The 22,362-nt window shown below is 37.0% G+C and overlaps 1 protein-coding gene across 4 annotated transcripts in view; it reads left to right on the top strand.

Annotated features, from left to right (window-relative positions):
• The first annotated feature begins 4,604 nt into the window (after positions 1 to 4,604).
• The window catches only part of NLGN4X (neuroligin 4 X-linked), a 605,880-nt gene continuing 588,122 nt past the window's right edge, over positions 4,605 to 22,362 (top strand). For 2 of the 4 annotated variants that reach the window (XM_077294721.1, XM_077294720.1), the window contains exon 1: positions 4,720 to 5,050. The gene's annotated coding sequence lies outside the window, so the exon portion shown is untranslated. Of the gene's footprint in view, positions 5,051 to 22,362 lie in introns of all 4 variants that reach the window. The other 2 variants (XM_077294722.1, XM_077294719.1) reach the window with 2 other exon arrangements.

Genomic DNA, 22,362 nt, shown 5'->3' with positions numbered 1-22,362 from the left:
TCATTTTGCAGGGCTCTGGCAGTGCTCCTCCTGTTCCTCCTTGCACAATGGCAGAGGTAGCGGTTCTGCTGCTGGGTTGTTGCCCTCCTACAGCCCCCTCCACATCTCCTGGTGTACTGGCCTGTCTCCTGGTAGGGCCTCCAGTCTCTGGACACTACGTTGACAGACACAGAAAACCTTCTTGCCACAGCTCGCATTGACGTGCCATCCTGGATGAGCTGCACTATCTGAGCCACTCGTGTGGGTTGTAGAGTCCGTCTCATGCTACTACGAGTGTAAAAGCACAACCAACATTCAATAGTGACTAAAACATCAGCCAGAAAGCATTGGTACTGAGATGTGGTCTGTGGTCCCCACCTGTAGAACCACTCCTTCATTGAGTGTGTCTTGACAAATGCCAATAATTTTCATCTGTTGTCTATTCCATTTGCACAACAGCATGTGAAATTGATTGTCTAACAGTGTTGCTTCCTAAGTGGACAGTTTGATTTCACAGAAGTTTGATTTACTTCGAGTAATATTCTGTTGTTTAAGTGTTCCCTTTACTTTTTTGAGCGGTGTATATATATGTAGCTTTGTCACCTCAAAAGGAAGGGGGCCCAGATACAATTCTGGCACGGGGGCCCAAGCTGTTTGTTTCCGCCCCTGGCTAGCTCTATTACATGAACGGCTGTGAGTTGTAGTGTTGCTGCTGTTTCTAAGTCCCACATTCAGTCCTACATTTACCAGATACTGTGATATTGTTTTTTTATTATTTTATATTTTCTTGTCTATTGCTATTGACACTTTCCTTTACCAAAAATTACTATTATTTTACTTTACTATAATTAACTTTTGCCACTGTTTTAACCACATTGCCTGTCCTTTCCAAAAAAGGGCAGACAAATGAATTGATGTGGGTGTTTGACAAAATAATTATGCAAAAATCAATACTTTGTGACACCTACAATTTATGAAGTTAAAAGTCAAATTGTTAAATGTCTTTATTTCTCTACTCATATTTTGTATTTTTATAACAAAATTCCCTCCTTCAAAAAAGGACTGAACAAAAAATGGTTGCAACACACCATAAAATGCAGCAGCAACAGGCCTGTGTGTTAGGGTTCACTCACATGAGTGTATAACATGGCCAAGTGCTATGCAATATTTTATCACATAGCACTCGCACAAGTCTTGTTTTATGGAGCAGTGCAGGTCTGCATTTTTTTTCTCATGCAGATTGGCAAGTGGCTGCAAGACTCAGCTCACACGCACACATACACGTCTATGAGTGTGTGTGAAACATCGGACTGCACTCGGATGTCATCCGAGTGCAGTGCAATTACTGCAGACACAGGCAATGGAAAAGATGGAGAAATTACTTTCTCTGTCTTCTCCACACCTGTGCTGTGATTCTCTCATCGTAAAAATCGTAACACAGTGCACTGACACTTGGATCAAACTCTGACTGAGTTTAATCAGAGAATATTTGCATAATCAGCTCCTATTCACTCTCATGAGAGAATCAACACCATTATGAACTGAATTAGAAATTCCAGATTTATTGTGGCAAAACAAAAAAAAACCCAAACAGTGGAAAGAGAGTGTAATATTGCTTCAGTGTGTATGCACATCATATTAGACTATTATAATAGGTGCTAAAATGTCAGTAGGGAGTTCAGAGTTATGATTTTCTTTCTGCAATATTGGCAAACAAAAAAAGAATATGCAACTGAAATGCAACAGCATGATAATGAATGTAGCCAAGCTCTTCCAGGTATCCAATCTCTCTCTCTCTCCCCATCAGTTTCATCTCTGGAATATTTTCTCTTTTTCATAGATTATACACTAATCTTCATCACTGCTGTTACAGCACACACTGTAGAATTTGATCATTGTTTATGACTTTCTCTCCCTATAGTCATTATTAAGCTGTTTACCATAATGTGCTCTCACTCTCTAGATTCACCACGAAACACAGTAGCTGCTGCATTCCTTGCCTCTGCTTTTATACAACCTATGATAGTCTTTCCAGATTGACTATTCTATATCATGCGATGCATTATCTCTAAAGCATTATGTGGAAGCTTATTCGGCTGTGCTGAGGTCATGAGAGCCATCTCTGTCAGTCATATGCATTGTGTCAAATGCCATGGACAATTTTAGGCAATTCACACAAAGCAAATCCCCAATTGTTCGAATATACTAGCGCCAATGAATTCTTAAATATTTAACACAAATTTGATTCACATTTCTTCGCTTATCTCCAACTGCACATCAAAGTCTTTAACCAGAATAAATCAATCCTCGGTTCAGGTTTTCAAATTGATAGCACATACACTAAATATTCATGAAAGAACATTTACTTACCTTGCTCTTGGTGCCATTTGTCTCTGTGATGCTGCACAGATACTGAGGCAGCGATAATAGGTCATTGTATACAGCACAGACCATGACGTCCTCCTGATGCGCTTTGGCATAAACACTTGTTAGCATCATGACCTTGGACTATGACGCACAGTTACAATGGTGTTTTTTGCATGCCCTGTAGTTACACCACTGCCAGGTTTCATAGCACTGTGCATTTCATCGATTATCACTGTATTGGGAACAAGCAAGAAACATGTCCTAATCCTATAGGATTAGGTACAAACGTCCTTTAGAGCCTTAGTTGGAATTGCTGTCATAATCTTTTATTGCATCTACATGCATGTTTAATTGACCAATATCCTAATTTATTGTTGTACTCTTTAATACTTTCATGCAGTCCTTTAAATACATATGTACCTACCATCTTCAAATATTGCAAGCATTGTTTGTAATTATTACACTTTAATAAGCAATGTGCTTAAAATATTAATAAAACATCTAAATATTTATCCTAAGCAAATCTAAGAAATTAGATTTCTTGAGGTAGCGATGCCACACCGTTTGGATACAAAAAAAAGTGATCCCAGGGAAAAATGACATAGCATGCGCCATGACCATAGGGGTTATCCATTAGTCACACACATGACTAATTTGTTCCCTCTCTGATTGGATCACCATAGTATTTAATGTTGTGCCTTACCCCTGAGCCTCCTCCTGACAAAAAGCTGTGAAAGGTGTTAGGACATGGGACACATGGCTGGCACAGCTAAGTATGTATCAATGATTTGTGTGCATATAGTAGAGATTCACTATTGCATATCACACTATATTATTTGTACTTGAGCCCACAAACCACTGTTATCATTTACTATACATACTGACAAAGGTTGAAAAAAGACTAAGGTCCATCAAGTTCAATGTTTCTCACTTATGCATACACTATTAGGCCACGTCCACACTTTCAGTATTTGGTGAGTATTTTACCTCCATATTTTTAAGCCAAAGCTAGGAGTGGGTGATAATACAGAAGAGGTGACGTATTTCTATTATACTTTTCCTCTGACTGTTCCACTCCTGGTTTTGGCTTCCAAGTGTAAAACAATGGGAACGTGACCTTATATGTGACCATTTTGTGTCCCCAATTTCTGTGAGTGATACCATGTCATTTTCTAATGAGGAAATACGACTCTCCTTGGTAGATGTAGCTGCTTGGATAGCATTCCACTCTGTCAATTTCAAATAGAAAAAATCCGGCTCTCATACGTAGGTATGGTGCAAAGAGATTATTTTTATTGTGTGGTCCAAAGGACAATTTAAATAAATTTGTAATATCTTGATTGACTTTGACCTTTATCAAACGTACACATGAATATATGACCACAGGGATTAAGGAGGAAATGAGACAGCCCAAAGAGAAACGCGACCTACCCTCCATGTGACTTACGTGGCATTTTTCTTAGGGCCGCCTCATTTCCTCTTTAGAAAGATTGTCATGACACTTCTGTCTGAGGTGGTTCACAAGTAGGATTCTAATCCGTCAGCAGTGTGTAAGAAAACTTTGCACTCTTTTGGTGTGATAAGCATGGAGGCAATTTTATTGGTAGAAATATCCAGACAAAAAATTAGAGACCTTTTGGTCAAAACTTGACCGTCATCAGTCAGGAGAGAAACTGCTTCCATGTTTATCACACCAAAGGAGTGCCAAGGTTTCTTACTCATTTTCTCCTTAATCCCTGTGGCCATATGTTTATGGGAATGTTGGATAAAGGTCAAAGTTGACCAAAATGTTACAAAGTTCTTTGGGCCGCACAATTAAAACAATCTATTTGCACCATACCTACCTTTGAGTCATGGATATTTTGCTATTTTAATTATTTTAATCAATAAAAAAGATTTCGATATACGTGAAACTTCATTTTCACTGTTTCCTGGTGCATTCATGCCCAATTGTGGTTTCTATATTCATTAAAGGCAATGATGTCTCCAATTCATATTGAGGGTAATTTGTATAAACATAGGTTTCTATAGCAAACATATTATTTCACCTTCATCAAATTTGCACTTGCTTAAGGAGAAAAAGCAGTCTGTAGGTAAGTTTCTGTAGGTGCACCCTGCCATATGCCTCGTGGCATCGTACGCACTGCCTCTTGACACCATCGGTGATGATTGTGTTCCATTTGAGTTGCACTAGAATTAGCAGCTCTTTGCATTAGGTTGTAGATGTAGATATGGTTTCTGTAGTGATGATGCAGGCTGCAGCAATCTATTGGCTGCTGGCTTTGTAAATTTCATTCAGTTTGCTCCAATAGCTGAGGGAGAAGTGACTGGTACAGCCTGGTCCTCTCTCCCTCCTCAATCTCTCTTTTTCTTGCAGCTCAGTCTCTCTCCATCTCTGCATAGGCAATCAGAGCTCTTTACTAGCAAAACCTCCACTGCTCACACTGATTGTAATGAATTTTCATGCTGAACCGCTATACAGCTCCAGCTTTTCTCCTCCAGTCAAGGCAGCCTTTTGTTTCCAGCTTCTCACATTCCTTTGGACTGCAAGACCGCCTTGGATTGCCACAAATATCTCTATGTATTTGCAGATGTGAAAGGAACCCGCTTTGCATCGAGCAATTTGATCTGGATTTGCATTTTTTGCAGGATTTGGCTGAGCAGAAGATGTTGTGTGCCTGAGCTGCCTCTCTGCTTTGTCAAGGTAAGACGCTGGGCTGACTTTTACATGCATTTTGTATGCTAGTTAAGCAATGTCTATGATTTCAAGCTTTACTGCAGTCCTTTATGTGACTACTTTTCCCTTATGGCTGCAAGTCAATACTTTTCCCTTGTGCTCCTCCACACAGTGCCCCTATTCATATACAGTATGTGTGTTCTGGGCAGTAATGATCATTTTGCTGCAGTAGCCTCTTGGAGAAAAAAAAGCCTATGATTGTGTGTGGTGTATACAAAGTAGCCGATCAGTCTCATGTACACAATGAAAGATGAGCAGATATTAAATCAGAATTACAATGAAACATTCTCCTTAGACGGCTGAAGAGAGATACATTTCTAAGGATTTGACATATTCGTTAACCAAAGGAAACAGCTCTTATTGTTGCCATATCCTGTAGCAGCAGAGATACTAGATCTGATCATTCGATACACTTTGACTTATATGAGGTTGCAGTTCCTGGGATTTTTTTTATTACTATGTTCCTGTCATAGTGTGGGTCTTGCTATTCAATGTAACTGATTGATTTGATGAAATATTCTGAATGGAATTATTACAAGTATTAATCTGCAATCTGATGCTTGGGCATGGAATCTACTGTATCTGTATGCTGGTTATTTTATTGCTAGACTGCACCTTGCTTATTGCAACACATTGCTTGGCATTCTGCATGTGTAATGCATAATGGAACAGAGCGTGCTTTTCAATCCGCTGGAATAAAAATAATGACGAATTATGCTACCGGTCTATAATATATGGCCACATTCTGGTGCATTAAGGCATTCTGCACATTTTGCACTCACATCACTTCTGATATTGTGCAGGCTGTCAAATTGGAGATTGCAGTTCTGTCTCATAACTTGATTATCACCTACCTATCGGTTACCCCACCCCCACCTATGATGGGTAAATCACCCCCCCACCCCCACCCTTACACCTCCCTCCACCTTGTTTAAAGCTCCATGGCTGATCTGGTTTTGCAGATATAAGCCTCTGTGTGTTGATGACACTATAAAGAGAAGAAGAAGACGAGACTTTGAGGCTCCCTGCCACCTTTCATGCAGTGGTATCTAGCAAGTGGCTACTGAACTAGTCCTCCTGAGTTTTCCAAACAAGAAGAACTCGTGAAAGGATATTCTGAATTCTAAATGAAATGGGAGACAATATCAGCGTTTTTGACAATTTTTAGATCTTTAACTCTGTCATTTGTTTGAATCACCAAGCACAGTCTCTATAGATTTCTTTTGAAAGCAAAGGGAAGCATATGACTTTAATACCTCTGGCTGGAGCACCTTCATGTACTGTTATGTTTGACCCTTCAGATTTCATATGAAAGATCTTCTGAGACTCATAAGCCATTTTTTCCTTGCTCGAAGTAAGGCATGGCTGTATTGATCCTTGTGACTTACAGAAATAAAGGGGACGCGTTTACCAACAAAGAGAAGGACACATATATCTGGTGAAAGAAATGGATATTTGAGATATTTATTTAGTTAATCTCACTGCATGGGTACCTATTTGCATCTACAATTGATCATTGCAGCAACTTGTTGGGAAATTTTGTGCCATATGGACCTTGTGATTCACAAAATGGCAATTGACGAGTATTTATATGTAGCTACATCATAGGTTTCACTGACATTAATCGACCACCCACTGTGAAATGTGACATTACTCATCCTCCTCTACTCGGATTTGTCACATACTATTGACAGTAAACCATCTTCAGCCGAGGTCAATCCCTTCTGGACCTTTCTAATATACCTATTCTCCAAAAGTTCTCTGTAGCTTTCCTGCATCACTGTTTTAGTCACATTAGCATAGTGAGATCAAATAGTGATTATAATAATCCATGCAAGCTTCAGGATTAATCTACAATTAATTCCTATAAGGAAAGATAAGTCAAAGCAATTTAAACTACATATATCACGGATCAATTAATTTTCTGTCATCAAATTTAAGGTAGATCTGTTATTAATTGCATCTTATATGGATATTGATATGTACTTTAGCAAATATTTTTATTTCCATATTACAGCTTAATTTGAAGCTCTCTATATCACAGAACTCAAACAGGAGCTTGTGCAGCTGAAAGGAAGAACATCTGTTCTTTTTAGAATAATCCACAAGGTGGTAGTATGTACACTTCTTTTTCAGAATAGTCCGTAGTGGTCACTTATTTGAAGGATATAGTTTGATGTATATGCAGTAAAGGGTCTTGGAGAGAGTCATTTATTATATATGTAAAGTCCAGTATCTGTTTCTTGACGTCCATTATTCAGTTGTGGCCTTCCTAGTCATATATATATGAATCTGGTAGAGGCCGACTGGAAAAAAAAAAGAACTGAACGGCTGAAACATGGATAGCATATCTTATTGCTCTGATCCTAATTTTAAGGATAATTTAAAAGGAATTGGAATCCGTGAACATTTCTAAAACGAGAAGAAATGGAAAAATACTAATCCTTTATTGAGTAAATACTCATTTTAAGAAGCATTTTCAAAAAACTTTCAGATATTTGTGCACCCTTGCTTAGAACATCCAGTCACCTACTGAATGATTAGGTGTTGACTTAGCTAATTAGAAATCTGTTCTTAGGATTCCAGGGTATTATGTTATTGCAATGAAATTATTGACAGCTATTCCCAACACAGTTCTACAGCATTTCCCATTAGTCTTAAAGTTCAGGACATCAATCTTACAAGAAATGCAAATGGAATTCAATAAATAATTGTCAAAGACATCTGCTTTTTTGCCTGTATGGTAAAATGTGTTAGTATTTTCAGTGACTTGGAAACAATTGCTGAACCATACGCTGTAAGACCCTATGGTAACGTTTTTGTCCTTCAGAATGTGACCTTTATTACTGGTATTATTCGCACACTTTATACAGGTATACTATGATACCTATGCTATGATAGCGAGTGAAAACAGAGATTTTTCATCTTTATTACATAAGAAAAGATTTTTCTATCAAAATAAAAATCCTTAAAGATCTAAAAAAAAACCTGTTTATTCTATTTTCAGTATTTATTTTTTTCAGGATTTTTTTGAGTTATGGTTACATTAAATTATAATGTTAAACATGTATAATGCATGACACCAAAGCTAAGCAAATGATGAATCCCAGTATACACATGCTATCTTCTTTTATAACTGATTTCCTAAAAAACATTTTTAGACATTCTAGTGATTACATTGGATCAGTGAATGCAAGTAATGAAGGTTATTCAAGGAACTCTATATACCTGTCTTTTAAAATGTCTGAAATATTAATTCTAGAAATATGGATCCCAAATCATTGATCATTATTTATAGTATATCTGTTCCTACTTTGACTAAATTTAATTAAGGCTTTGACACTTGTTCATTGAAGGCACCAGGGGTATAATCGGTGTGTCTCTGAATTGTAGAGTAGTTGGGTTTAATTGAGGGTACTTAATTGAAAACATTCAACATAAACCTTATGAGGACACATTTTTATAGTTCAGTGGTGTACTAATTGACTAGTTAAATTCTGCATACTTAACATAGTACTCGCACTCCTGTTTTTGACAGTTTCCCAATATAACCCCTTGGGCTTTTCAGAAGAACAATCTTCTTTTCATGTTCCATAGTCATTCATAGTGACAGAGTCACCTGGAAACACAGAGAAGACAATGGAGTTCTTCAGTCGGCCAACAAACATATTGCTCTGTCATTTTTGAATGTGGCTTTTTTATTTAATTGAAAATGAGAAGACTTGTTGCTCTAGGTTACAAGTCTAGATGTCCTATCAGGAGGGGTCTTCTAATAAAAGGCTAGTTGTAAGCTTGCAACTGGCAATAAGCCACACAGATCTATATGGAGCTCTCATTTCAAACAGCAGCACTTCTCTGTCACAGTTCAGCTCAGGTGCACTCAAGCAATGTTTGTAAAGCATTTATGCTCTGAGCCATTTCGATCCCCACATTTGACAGGGTTATGTACTCAGCTCTGTCACCTTTTAATAGTTCTCATTTTGTTTGCTGGACTACGATTCCTGAGATCTTATTAATGTAAACCATGCTTGTCATTCATACTAGAACAATTTCCAAGCCTATGTTCGATATCACTTGGATATACATTTACAGGTCATGCACCTATCTCATGCTCTCTTGTAATATGTCATTATTAATGTTTGTCATGTTATTTTTTAAACATAACCTACACAGACACAAAGACAGACCCTGACACACATACAGACCCAGACACACACAGACACTGACACACATACAGACCCTAACACACATACAGACCCTGACACACATACATACCCAGACACACACACACAGAGACACTGACAGACATACAGAACCAGACACACACACAGAGACACTGACAGACATACAGACCCAGACACACATACAGATCCAGACACACACACAGACACTGACACACATACAGACTCTAACACACATACAGACCCTGACACACACAGACATTGACACACACACAGACACTGACACACATACAGACCCTAACACACATACAGACCCTGACACACATACAGACCCAGACACACACAGACACTGACGCACACACACAGACACTAACACACATACAGACCCTAACACACACAGACCCTGACACACATACAGACCCAGACACACACAGACACTGACACACATACAGACCCTAACACACATACAGACCCTGACACACATACAGACCCAGACACACACAGACACTGACACACACATACACTGACACACATACAGACCCTAACACACATACAGACCCTGACACACATACAGACCCAGACACACATACAGATCCAGACACACATACAGACTCTAACACACACACAGACCCAGACACACACAGACACTGACACACACACAGACACTGACACACATACAGACCCTCATATATACAAATTACACACGGCACTCGAGGCTCCTGGGTGGTGCTCAAGTAGGGTTTCCAGCCCGTCAATGAATAAATAATAAACTTGGCACTCAAAAGTTTCTTTTTGCAAGATGAAAAATAAGTTTTTTCATTTATTGGTGCAACCAGTTCACTAATTGATGATATTAAACGTTTTCGGTCACAAGACCTTCATCAGAAACATCATATATGAAACTGGAAGCAGGGCAGCAGAAATGTATAGGCCCAAGTGGCCTGCGCACAAATGTTACCGGACAATTAGACCTGGAGACTCCTGGGAAGACTATTAGGTAGGGCGCACTGGCAAGGCGGGAATACCTCTGTAGAGAACTTGCGCTGATTGATCCAGGTCCAGGGAACGCTGTGAAGCCGGTAAGACCGGAAGACGCGTCTAATTGTCCGGTAACATTTGTGCGCAGGCCACTTGGGCCTATACATTTCTGCTGCCCTGCTTCCAGTTTCATATATGATGTTTCTGATGAAGGTCTTGTGACCGAAAACGTTTAATATCATCAATTAGTGAACTGGTTGCACCAATAAACGAAAAAACTTATTTTTCATCTTGCAAAAAGAACTTTTGAGTGCCAAGTTTATTATTTATACACATACAGACCCTAACACACATACAGACCCTGTCACACATACAGACCCAGACACACACAGTCACTGACACACATACAGACCCTAACACACATACAGACCCAGACACACACATACATACACACACACAGACACATACATACACACACGGAAATATTTTCAAAATCTATACTTTATTAAATAATATTTCAAAACATATGGTTTATTAAACAACGTGTATTATATTTTTCATTGCTTTTTTTCTAATTTTTGTTGTTATTTGTATATATTTCCACTTTTTGTGACTGTATTTATACCTCTACGAATGGTATAATAACAACCTTGGTTTGTATGCATACATGGGCCTCTATAATTGGCGATCCTTTTCTTGACATGTAACATACAGCTTGATATACATAACATATAGCAAGTTGTCCCACATAAAGTGACGAGGTATCTGACATCCCCGATAAGTAGATAGTAAACTACTATTAGTTTATTCAGTCAAGGGTTTAGAAAAGACTATAGTCTAACTGGAGAATGTGGCCATGGCATCATCTGACAGGAATGGAGAGGTGGCCAAATGTGTAGCTTTCTCCATTGATTTCTTTGGGAACTCTGAAAATTGCCATTATGCCAAAAGCATCACAGATGGAAACACCCCAGAAACAACAAATAAAGGCATGGGTACAATGCTTTATGTTAAGAGTTTATAAAGGAATCATATACCCTGGGCATCATAAATTACTTAGTGAAAATTAGCTGGAATATTGCACAAAATTAAATATGGAATTAATTAAAAAATTACATTGGACCTTAAGAGTAGGCTTTAGGATTGGCTTTGCTTGATATATTTTTGTGTGAATAGGGACAAACATGCACAGTGTTCGACAACCATGAAACCATACTTTCAGGAACTTGGTACTCTATTATTCTGCCCAGCTAGTTAATTTATCCGGCACATATTATCTCCTTTTTAACTGTGAGCTAATAATTGAAAATCATAAATTTAAGTTTGAGATTTTGACACAGCTATAAATTGTGCTGATAGGTTTTGGTAATTCTGTTTTGCTTATCTAAAGGCCACCATAGATTATGTTGGCAGAAAGAAGGATCTATCCTATTGGATTTCCAATGCCTGATTCTTTTGTTCTCTGGGAGATAGGCCACTGCTAGAGGAATCTTGGGGGAGCAGGCAGTAATAGCAGCTGGCTGATTGATTGTTCAACTGACAAATATATTTATTGATGCTTTTAATTCCCTTAAGGGTCTGTAAAGAAAGATCATGACTGATGTCAGTTAAAGAGGCACTCTTGTAACTTTAGTAATGTCTCTTTCACTGTTTTCAATAATAATTTAAATCAGGGATATGTATGATATTCCACTGAATATGTAGATAAATCCCAACCCGTTTCAACATTGCCAGAAAATATTGCAAAATGAAAGCTTATATATGCTAAAAGAAGCTCAGATGTTCTATTCCATCATGTTATAAGCTTACTCTGGTTTTCCTAGAGACACACACAGCAAGAGAACCCATATAAATTCTGAAGCTTCAGTTGCGTTTTAGTGTCTGAGTGGGTGGCCCCAGCATTTTATTCCCATGACAATAAAATGGTGTATCAGGAGATGATGCAAACACAAATTCATGGTGAAATTTAGATGTCTCAACCATTATGTAGTTACAATGTGCATCAACTTTTTAAAGACTTGTACATCAGATTTTTATTTCACCCAGAAAATGTTTTTTTCAATCATTGTACCAAAATGTGGGCTACTGTCTAATCCTTTCCCAAGTTTTTACTTTTTTGAAAGCTATTCCCATAGTTGTGGTTATTAAAGCACAAAAATATTTCCAGTTCAATTACTGAAGAAATAGTTATAAATTTGTATGAATGTCATCTTTTAAACTAAGGCCTACATTTATTTTTTTATGTTATGCATATGCACAATATTTCACTAAATAAAAAAAATAATATAATGTGTTATATCTCATGGCTAATAAAATAGAAGATGCCAACTAAATGCAACTTATTAATGCTCAAAAACCCATTACATAGAGATGATATACTGGCTGCTTTGATACGGTAGTTTACATTTCCACTTCCCAATTTAGAAATTTAATATAAGCCATGAAAAAATGTGTGTCACATGACTGGGAACAGCCAATGCTTGTGAGGCTGTGGGAGAGGAAAATAGAGGAGTCTAAACATTACAGCTGAGCATTTGCAAGGTTTATTCAAAATGGCCACTGCCTTCACTTCCTGTGATACTTTAGCAATGATTTTCCCCAATATCCTGAAGACTAGCAATATTACACAGCCATAAGATACAGTTACGACATAGAATTACAGTTTCTAATACTGTTAATAAAAATTTGCAACAAAAACACACTTAGGTTACTAATGGATACTTGCGGATTAAAGTTCATTTTAAGAAAAGTAGAGAAGATCCAGGTACAAAAGCAACAATACCTGTGCCTGAATGTAGCCCCATTATGATATATTATTTTTAGAGCACTGTTGATTCCATGGTGCAATACTTGTGAAAAAGGGCTTGCATTAGTGATGAGTGGGTTTACTCATTGTTCGGGTTTTCCCAAGCACTCTCGGGTGGTCTCCGAGTATTTGTGACTGCTCGGAGATTAAGTTTTTGTCGAAGCAGCTGCATGATTTGTGACTGCTAGACAGCTTGAATACATGTGGGGATTCCATAGCAACCAGGCAACCCCCTCATGTACTCAGGCTGGCTAGCAGCCGTAAATCATGCAGCTGCATCAACAAAAACGAAATCTCCAAGCGCTCACAAATATTCGGAGACCACCCAAGTGTGCTAGGTAAAACCCGAACAATGAGTATACTCGTTCATCACTAGTTTACATGCAAAAAACAATTATAAATTACAGTAAACAAATTATTGATAACAGACTTGCACAGAATAGCGAGGGCCCTGCTTTCACAGACTTACACTCTACAGGGGATTGGGAAGGAGACAGTAGATTTGGTAGTTGCATATATAGTTCGCTGCTCTTATAAATTATAGGATCTTATATTGTAAGTTAGATGCTACATAATTAGAAGGGGGAGAAAATGTGTTAACATTCGACTCTACAAGAAACTAACCCATTTATTGAAAGTTGTTGTCAAAGTTCAGCAAGTTGTCACCCAACCTTTGGGAATTTCACAACCCTGTTCCTGGGATTGGTAATGATCCTAGCATTTTAACCCCTCAAAGGATCAGCAAGTTGTCACCTTTCCTCTGAATAAATGTTCAATTTCCAAGTTGTTTCTACCATTTTTAAATCAGAAGAGAAAAACAAACATATCACACTTTTCTTTTGACCATTCCCTTTTTGTCATAATTTACAGCAAATACCTTTTGGAGAAAATACCAAATTAACTTGATTTTTTTTTACTTATGAAGTTCAATGAATTTTCAAAATAAATATAAAACTGTGCTAAAATGCAATGATCCCCTCAGCTATTCCTAGCCTATATTATTTTCATTAAGGCATTATTGTTCAAAGAAGTATATTTCTAGAATATGCAGCAAGGAGGTAAAATGATTTGAATCACAGCATGTGGTACTATTACTGGAGTGTTGGAGTTAATTACTTATAAATGACTTAACTTTATAAAATCCATGTAGATATCATGAAACCATTTATAATGCATGTTGAGGTAATTGCATCTGATTGACTTACCTGGTTAAGTAATAATACTTCATATGATTAAGTTTAAGAGGTTTTGAAGGTTATAATCATTCATGCAAATGTAGAACGCATTATATCCTGATATGGAATCCATTTTTTTGCAATTGAAGACTTTGTATTGCAATTTTTAAAAAACACAATTTGTCAAAATAAAATAAAAACAAATTAGCTGATTTGCTGTCAAGTGTAAATCATTTAGTTTTCTGTTTTGCTGTACAAAATGTATTATTGAGCCATGAGAAAGAAGTCTGTACCGAGGAGATGAAATCTCTGAGGCTCCTTTCTAGGAAGCTGTAGACACTCACACTTGCAGCCATATTTTGCCTCCTTCATCGGTCATAATTTGTAGATTTTCTCCGCTAGAAGCAAAAGTTTTAGGGATAAAGGGCTCAACAAGACAACATCTTATGAAATAAGGCAGATTTATTTGAAACCTGGGTACGCCTTTTAATAATTTCTATTAGTGTTATATTACAGTTTTCGATAATTTGGCACTTGTATGTAAATTTAACACTGGAGCATAAATAATTTTAAGCTAATAATATATACTGTAGTCAAAAGTCAATAACTGACCTAAAGACATAAAGTACAAACAAAATCCTACCTGGATATGGGCTACTCTTAGCAAGTTTAGAAGCAAAAAAACAGATTTCTTATTACTAGGAGGAATTTCCCCTCATGTGGTAATGATTGACCTCTGAAAAGTCGAAAGCTACCTAAGAATTATAAAGGAATGGACACTATTAACTTTTGTTAGCAATGCCTCCAAATTTTTTCTGTCTGGCAGCAGGGATCTCATAATCCCCTCTCTTAACAAACCCTTGGGCTCCATAAAAACCTGTGTTGTTTGTGTGGAGCATGTAAAGTTGTTATATATATAGATTGTACATATGAATGTGATTTCTGCAATATTTTTTGTTACAGCAGAAAAAAGTTGACACAACCCAATTTTGGCAAAACCAATAATCTAATGTGTATTGGGGCATCAAGACTTTAATTTGACAGATGATGTTTGGGGAGTCTGAACTCACATACCAAAAACTTTTCTTGAGGAGTCCAGTATATGCTCCCTCTCCTGTCCTCGTTGAAAATATATTTTCTTAGAGCTGAGTGTTTATGTGAATGGAAGAGTTGGGGAGAAAGCTGTTAAACTTATTTATATTCTCTAAGGCCAGTAAGGACACAAGCAATATTATTCTAAGAAAACAGATTTATACAATGCCATAAGAAAGACTTGCATGCAAAATACAGTGCCAATGAGTGATATTTACTAATTTTAATAGTAATATTTTTTATAAGATACCTTTAAAGGGAATTTGTCACCTACTTTTTTGTATATAAGCTTTGGCCACCACCATCAGGGGCTTATCTACAGCATTCTGTAATGCTGAACATAAGCTTCCAATGTAACCTGAAAGATAAGAAAAACAAGTTAGATTATACTGACCTGGGGGCGGTCCGATGCGGTCCGGGTCTGATGGGCATCGCAGTCCAGGTCTGGCGGCCCATCTTCACATGATGACATCCTCTTTCTTCCTTCTGTCACTGCTTCTGCACAGGTGTACATTATCTGCCCTGTTGAGGGTAGCGCAAAGTACTGCAGTGCGCAGGCACTGGGCTTCTCAGATCTTTCCTGGCTCCTGCACACTGCAGTACTGTGCTCTGGCCTCAACAGGGCAGATAAAGTATGCCTGCGTAGGAGCCATGGCAGGAAGCAAGAAAGAAGACATCATCGCATGAAGATGGGAGGCACCGGACCTGGACCGCGATGGCCATTGGACCAGACCGCAGCAGACCGCCCAAGGTGAGTATAATCTAACTTGTTTTTCTTATCTTTCAGGTTACATCCGGGGCTTATCTACAGCATTACAGAATGCTGTAGATAAGCCCCTAAAGGTGGTGGCCGCAGCTTATATGTGAAAAAGTAGGTGACAGATTCCCTTTAATAATAATTTTGAATCTGTGCTATAGATCTTTGTCATTAGGAGCTTTAATTATGTAACCAATATTAAGAAAATCATTGACACATTGGTTCTTTTATAGTTTTTCTTAGCTCTCAAAACTGATAAGTGAACAGATAGGAAAAAAGCTTTTGACATTTATGACATCTTAGTCATTGATAACATGTTTTATGAATGTCAAAAGATAATATGACCATTTCCTTATATTAGCATTACTGGAAAGAAAAGCAAACTCAGTTGTCAGTTAATTTAGTTCCCAAGGGTTTGGTTAGAGAGTGGACAATAAGACAAATAAGACTGCTGCATAAGACAAACGATGTTGACTAATTGTGGAGACATTGCTAAAACAGTCAGTAGGGTTCATTGTTTTAAAATTCTCTAGTAGCTTTTGACTTTTGGCTCATAAACCAGTATCACTTTGGGAGAAATTTCTCCTATTAATGAGAATTACATTTTTTTCCGCTTACATAAAAAACTTAAATTAGTTGAAAATAATCATTTTACAGGTAGGCTTTTGCTTGTACTTTGTCTTTTCATCATTTAACAAGTTTTGTACACAAGATTTTTTAACTTAAAATTACTTCTGCCCTAGTTTTGTTAAATTTACCAGTAAGGTTGCTTCTTCAATTTAAAATATAACAAAGCTCAAACACGAAGCCGCAGAAAATGTAACCATTCATTAATCACATCTATGATGAACAAACTTTTAACAAATTAATTGTAGACAATAATAATTTCAGAAAATTTTCTTTTTCAAATGCAAACAATATAAATTATCATCATAATACATTATAGAGGAAAAGTCTGATTCACAAATCCATAAGGGAAATGGATATTTACAATTCTGGAAGACAAGCTCGAGAATATTCTATCACAACAGATGATAAGGACATTTATTTCAGAATACAAATCAAGAGTTGTCATTAGTATGATACATTTCTTCTCAAAGGCCTCACAAGTGAGGAGCCCCAAGATTATTGGTGAAACACATCTGGGGAGGATTTTTTCACTCATTATATGCCGGTGAAGTGTTGTCATCGCTAACTCCTCTTGTGACTAATTTACCGTTCTCTTTTGTTCTGACACTTGGACTATAACTTAGGCTAGTGTCACATGACAGTATAAAAATCGTTCAGCGCTGCATCCACAAAAGGACAATTTTCTTCTCACTTGTCATCCGTACGCAATTAATTTCTTTAATGAATCATTTACAAGAGTATTTATAGTTTCCATAAAAATTGGATGCTAACATTGCGGCTTCGTGTAACATCTGATTTTCTTTTTCACACTCATAAACTTGAATGGGAGAGTCTTATCTAATTTTAGGAGGAAAACTTTCCATGCCTCAATTTTTTTTCACTTTCTTTTTTAACAGATCTTCAATATGGCCCTAATAGTTAGACCGAGACATCACCATATTCTATCTAGTTATGCCAAGATTGAGAACATAATGTTACTGATGTTCAGATAATGCAGGACACTATTTTATTTCTTTTGTTTCCACCTTGCAGCTGAATTGGATACAGTTTCTCCCAAAGGTATATTCTGCTTTTCTCTGAATTAATAGCCAGGTCTGAAAAAGTTTGAGCTTGAAGGATTTCTGATTGCTTTCAGCACTGGAAATTATATAACTATGGTAAACACCATAGACTCGGAGGATTAGAGACCTACATTGTGGTTACAAAGTTCTTAAAGTACAATAATACACTACACGTCTGTTCTCCATTGTACTAATGTCTGTTATTTACACAGCTGTGTTCCACATTGTCCTTATGTACAGGGTGAATAGCTGATGTTAGGTCATGCAGAACAAGACATATCCTGTAAAAAAAAGGCCAATAGATGCAAATCTATGCACAATATTTAACCTGCATAAGAATCTTGTTTCTATGTACCAAATAACTGTAAAACTCTTGAGGATTCAGTGCAGCTTTATGCCGCATTTAAATAATGTAATTAACAAGGGTCATACAATTGAGAATTGGTGTTTATTCAGTAATGTATTGTATTAAAGTGCAAACTCGGCTCATAAGTCTTGACTTTAGAAACCAAAGCCAAATTAGAGCTTATTTTACGTTTATTTACTTTATAGGTAAAAAAAAGTATGGTATTTTCTTTTAAGATCCTGATTTCTGTAAAGCACTGCAGAAATTAATGCTGCTATATCAGCGAGTACAATAAAAATACAATCTAAATATAATATACCACCCAAATCTGTCAGTCTTACTACTTTTTTCATTTTTATTGTTTTGCACAATCTTTATTAATTTTAGTATTTAGAAATATATCAAAAGGACTGAAGAGTCAGAAATGATATGTTGTCATACCATATAAAACAGAATTTACAGTCCTCTAGATAGTAATGTAAGGGATGAAAAGTACTCATATAGCTGGGCATCATGTCATATATGGTTTGACGTAAAGACAAGAATTCACTAGAAATAAGGAGGGGTACATATTTATTCAGATGGTAAAACATCTCCCTTTTACAAATGTTAACTTAGCTTTCATAACATTCACTGACATTATTTAAAGATGGCTATAAATATGCTGTTTCCATTTCCAACCAATTTCACCATAACCTATTGATACTCCAATTACTGGTGAAATTTTTGAAAGCTATGGATGCCTGTAACAAGAAAATGATTTTTACATACATTAGTTACTAAATCCTTATATAATTTACAATATGCTCTTAGCTTCAGACTTATCTCATATAGCCCGACACCTCCAGTAATACTTTTTGGAAGTGAGCTCTGTTTTTGTATAGGGGTATTGCTGCTAAATTCAATTGCTCTCTGCAGTGGATTAACGTGAAGATTGTGGGCCCCAATTGAAGAACTCAAATGGGGCCCTCACAAATCATTAATAGTAAAGGTTTACTTATGTGGCCAGACACATTTTGGGCCAGCTTAGTGACCAGGTCTAAGGTATGACTGCATTCCATGTACCTATTCTAGATATGACCTTTGCTCTCAAGTCTCATAAAATCTTCAATGCTAACTTCAAGTTACTCTACCATCATGATGCTGATGTCTCCCTTTTCCTAGACTGTTTTCTCTCCTTTCTCTGATGCAGACTATGTGACCTTTCTACCTCTGTATATTACGTACATAATTCCCTTAAATCTTTGTACAACATGTATGTGATCTGTTCTCTTTCTCGTCATTGTACAGAGTCCTGCTATGGATTTTCCTCTCTTAGTAAATAGCCTGTGCGATATTTCAACATACATGTTTGGGCCCATGACTCTCTTTTCTCTTACTTTTTCTGCAATGTATAATCTCTCCTTCTTGTATCTATCTCTAATATAGAGAATTTTAAGGGGGTTAGACAGAGATAGCAGATGAGGTATTGCCTGAACCTACAGCAGCCAGGAGTTGTGTACTGTCAGTTCTTTGTCCCAACAACTTAACCCGCAATGTGCAAGGTTTGCAGAGACTCAACAGCTTCAATTTTACTAAAATATGTTTTATTAAGACTATGTAGTTGATTAATTTTAAATTTAGGAAGAAAATGAACAATAAGAATACATTCAGTTCAACTGAATCCATAACTCATAGTTATGTTGTCAAAAAAGATACTATCTTGACACATTTTCTTGCTACAAAATATGCTCAAAATACTCAGAATGTTGAATACCTACAATTTTGAGTAAAACAAACCCAACATAAGAAATATTTTACTATGCGTTCTCTTGTGTTATTTTCCCAATATTTTTATACATTTAACAAGGAACATGTGAATTAAACAGTTTCAACCATATGCCATCCAAGCAAAGCCAAAAAGGTCATGTGTAATCTACACCGTATTCCAAATTATTATGCAAATTTGATTTAAGTGTCATAAAATTTAACTGTTTTGTTTTTCAAATAAACTCATGGATGGTATTGTGTCTCAGGGCTCAATGCATCACTGAAATCAATCTTAAACACATGTGATAATTAGTTTTCCAGGTGATTCTAGTTAAAGGAAAACTACTTAGAAATGATGTTCCACATTATTAAGCAGGCCACAGTTTTCAAGTAACATGGGAAATAAAAAAGATCTATCTGCTGCCAAAAAGCATCAAATAGTGCAATGCCTTGGTCAAGGGATGAAAACATAAGATATTTCCCAAAAACTTAAGCGTGATCATCGTACTGTTAAGAGATTTGTGGCTGAATCTGAGCACAGACATGTTTGTGCTGATAAAGGCAAAATGAGGAAGGTTTCTGCCAGGCAAGTTCATCGGATTAAGAGAGCAGCTGCTAAAAAGCCATTACAAACCAGCAAACAGATATTTGAAGCTGCTGGTGGCTATGTAGTCCCTCGAACCTCAAGGTGTAGGATCCTTCAAAGGTTTGTTTTGGTCATAAACCTACTATTCGGCCACCCCTAAACAGTGTTCATAAGCAGAAACGATTGCAGTGGGCCTAGACATACATGAAGACTAATTTTCAATCAGTCATGTTTACTGATGAGTGTCAAGCAACCCTGGATGGTCCAGATGGATCGAGTAGTGGATGGTTGGTGGATGGCCACCATGTCCCAACAAGGCTGTGATGTCAGCAAGGATGTAGAAGAGTCATGTTTTGGGCCAGAATCATGGGGAAACACCTGGTAGGGCCCTTTAAGGTTTCTGAAGGTGTGAAAATGACCTATGCAAAGTATATAGAGTTTCTGACTGACAACTTTCCTCCATTGTATAAAAAGCAGAAACGTGCCTTCAGGAGCAAAATCATCTTCATGCATGACAATGCACCATCACAGGCTGCAAAGAATACCTCTGAGTCATTGGCTGCTTTGGGCATAACAGGAGATAAACTTATGGTGTGGCCACCAACTTAACCTTACCTCAACCCTATAGAGAATCTATGAGGGTGGGAGGCAGTTCATATCAAAACATCAGCTCTGGGAGGCTATTCTGACTTCATGCAAAGAAATACAAGCATAAACTCTCCAAAAACTCACAAGTTCAATGGATGCAAGAATTATGAAGGTGATATCAAAGAGGGTTCCTATGTTAACATGTGACTTGGCCTGTTAGGATGTTTTGGAGTTAAATAGCTTTTTTGTTCAGTGAATGTGAACAACTAATGCTGCAAATTCCACAAATGAGCATTTTCAGTTCTTTAAAACATATCAAAGGTTTAGAAATTCTACTGTGCCTAATAATTTGGAACGGTGCATTTTGAGTTTTTATTCATTTTGGAGATTATACTGTTATCATTGAGAAGTTTATTCACTAAAATTTGATGTGTACTCTAACGGGTGATGACTTTTATTAGACTGACTGTCATTTGCACCAAACATTTAGGAAAATCTGAGAAAAATATAATTTACATAATAATTTGGAACATGGTGTACTTGTTAACATGAAATATTGACAGCTAAAAATTTAGAGTTTGAAGTTATTTAACACTGAATATGAAGAAATTGAGGTGTCCACGCACTGAGATAACTCAGTTAATCCTGTATTTCTGTACTCAATGTGATTTTAAAACTACAATATAAAAAAAGACCTATAATTATAAAACACTGAAGATAGAAGGGGTGCTAAAAAATATTTTTTAAAAAGCAGAATTCCCGTGCTTTTCTGATATTAAAGATGAGCAAAAAGATTTACAGTACCCTCATCCTGTGGTCACAACAGTTTTTCATGGCTACTTGATGGGAAATGAAACAGTTCTTACATGCCGCCAACCCTGAGGTTTCTGCTAAGTACAATAGTAGACCTTTTGCAGAAAAATCCATGCATTGCAACTCAACAGTAATATAGTACTAGCCCCATAAATCAAAAGAGGTCCGGAAAGTCTAGCAGGCAGAAGGTGGTTTGTAAAACTCCTATCCGGAGGCCAAGAAAAACTGACATGGCTCCTGGACCAGGATCCTGCAGATTAATGGGCTCATCTCTATCCAATGCACTGTATGTATATATATGCATGTTTTTCTCAATATAATAGGTCAATTATGATTACCATAATTATTAATATTTGCCAAATGCCAGAATAGGGAGAGATAAAATGTTTTAAGGTTTTTTTATTACTTAAAAAGCTGCCCTGCTGCTAGTCTTTCTGCTTGTGCGGCTCATGCTCTGGGCACTGGATAGTCGGACACCACGCTCCGCTGGACGATGAGGATTCCCAGGGCAGGACGA

The sequence above is a fragment of the Ranitomeya variabilis genome, chromosome 3, assembly GCF_051348905.1.
Source record: "Ranitomeya variabilis isolate aRanVar5 chromosome 3, aRanVar5.hap1, whole genome shotgun sequence".
NCBI classification, from domain to species: Eukaryota; Metazoa; Chordata; class Amphibia; order Anura; family Dendrobatidae; genus Ranitomeya; species Ranitomeya variabilis.
Note: the sequence above shows the minus strand (reverse complement) of the source record. Positions and strands in the feature narration are given on the sequence as shown.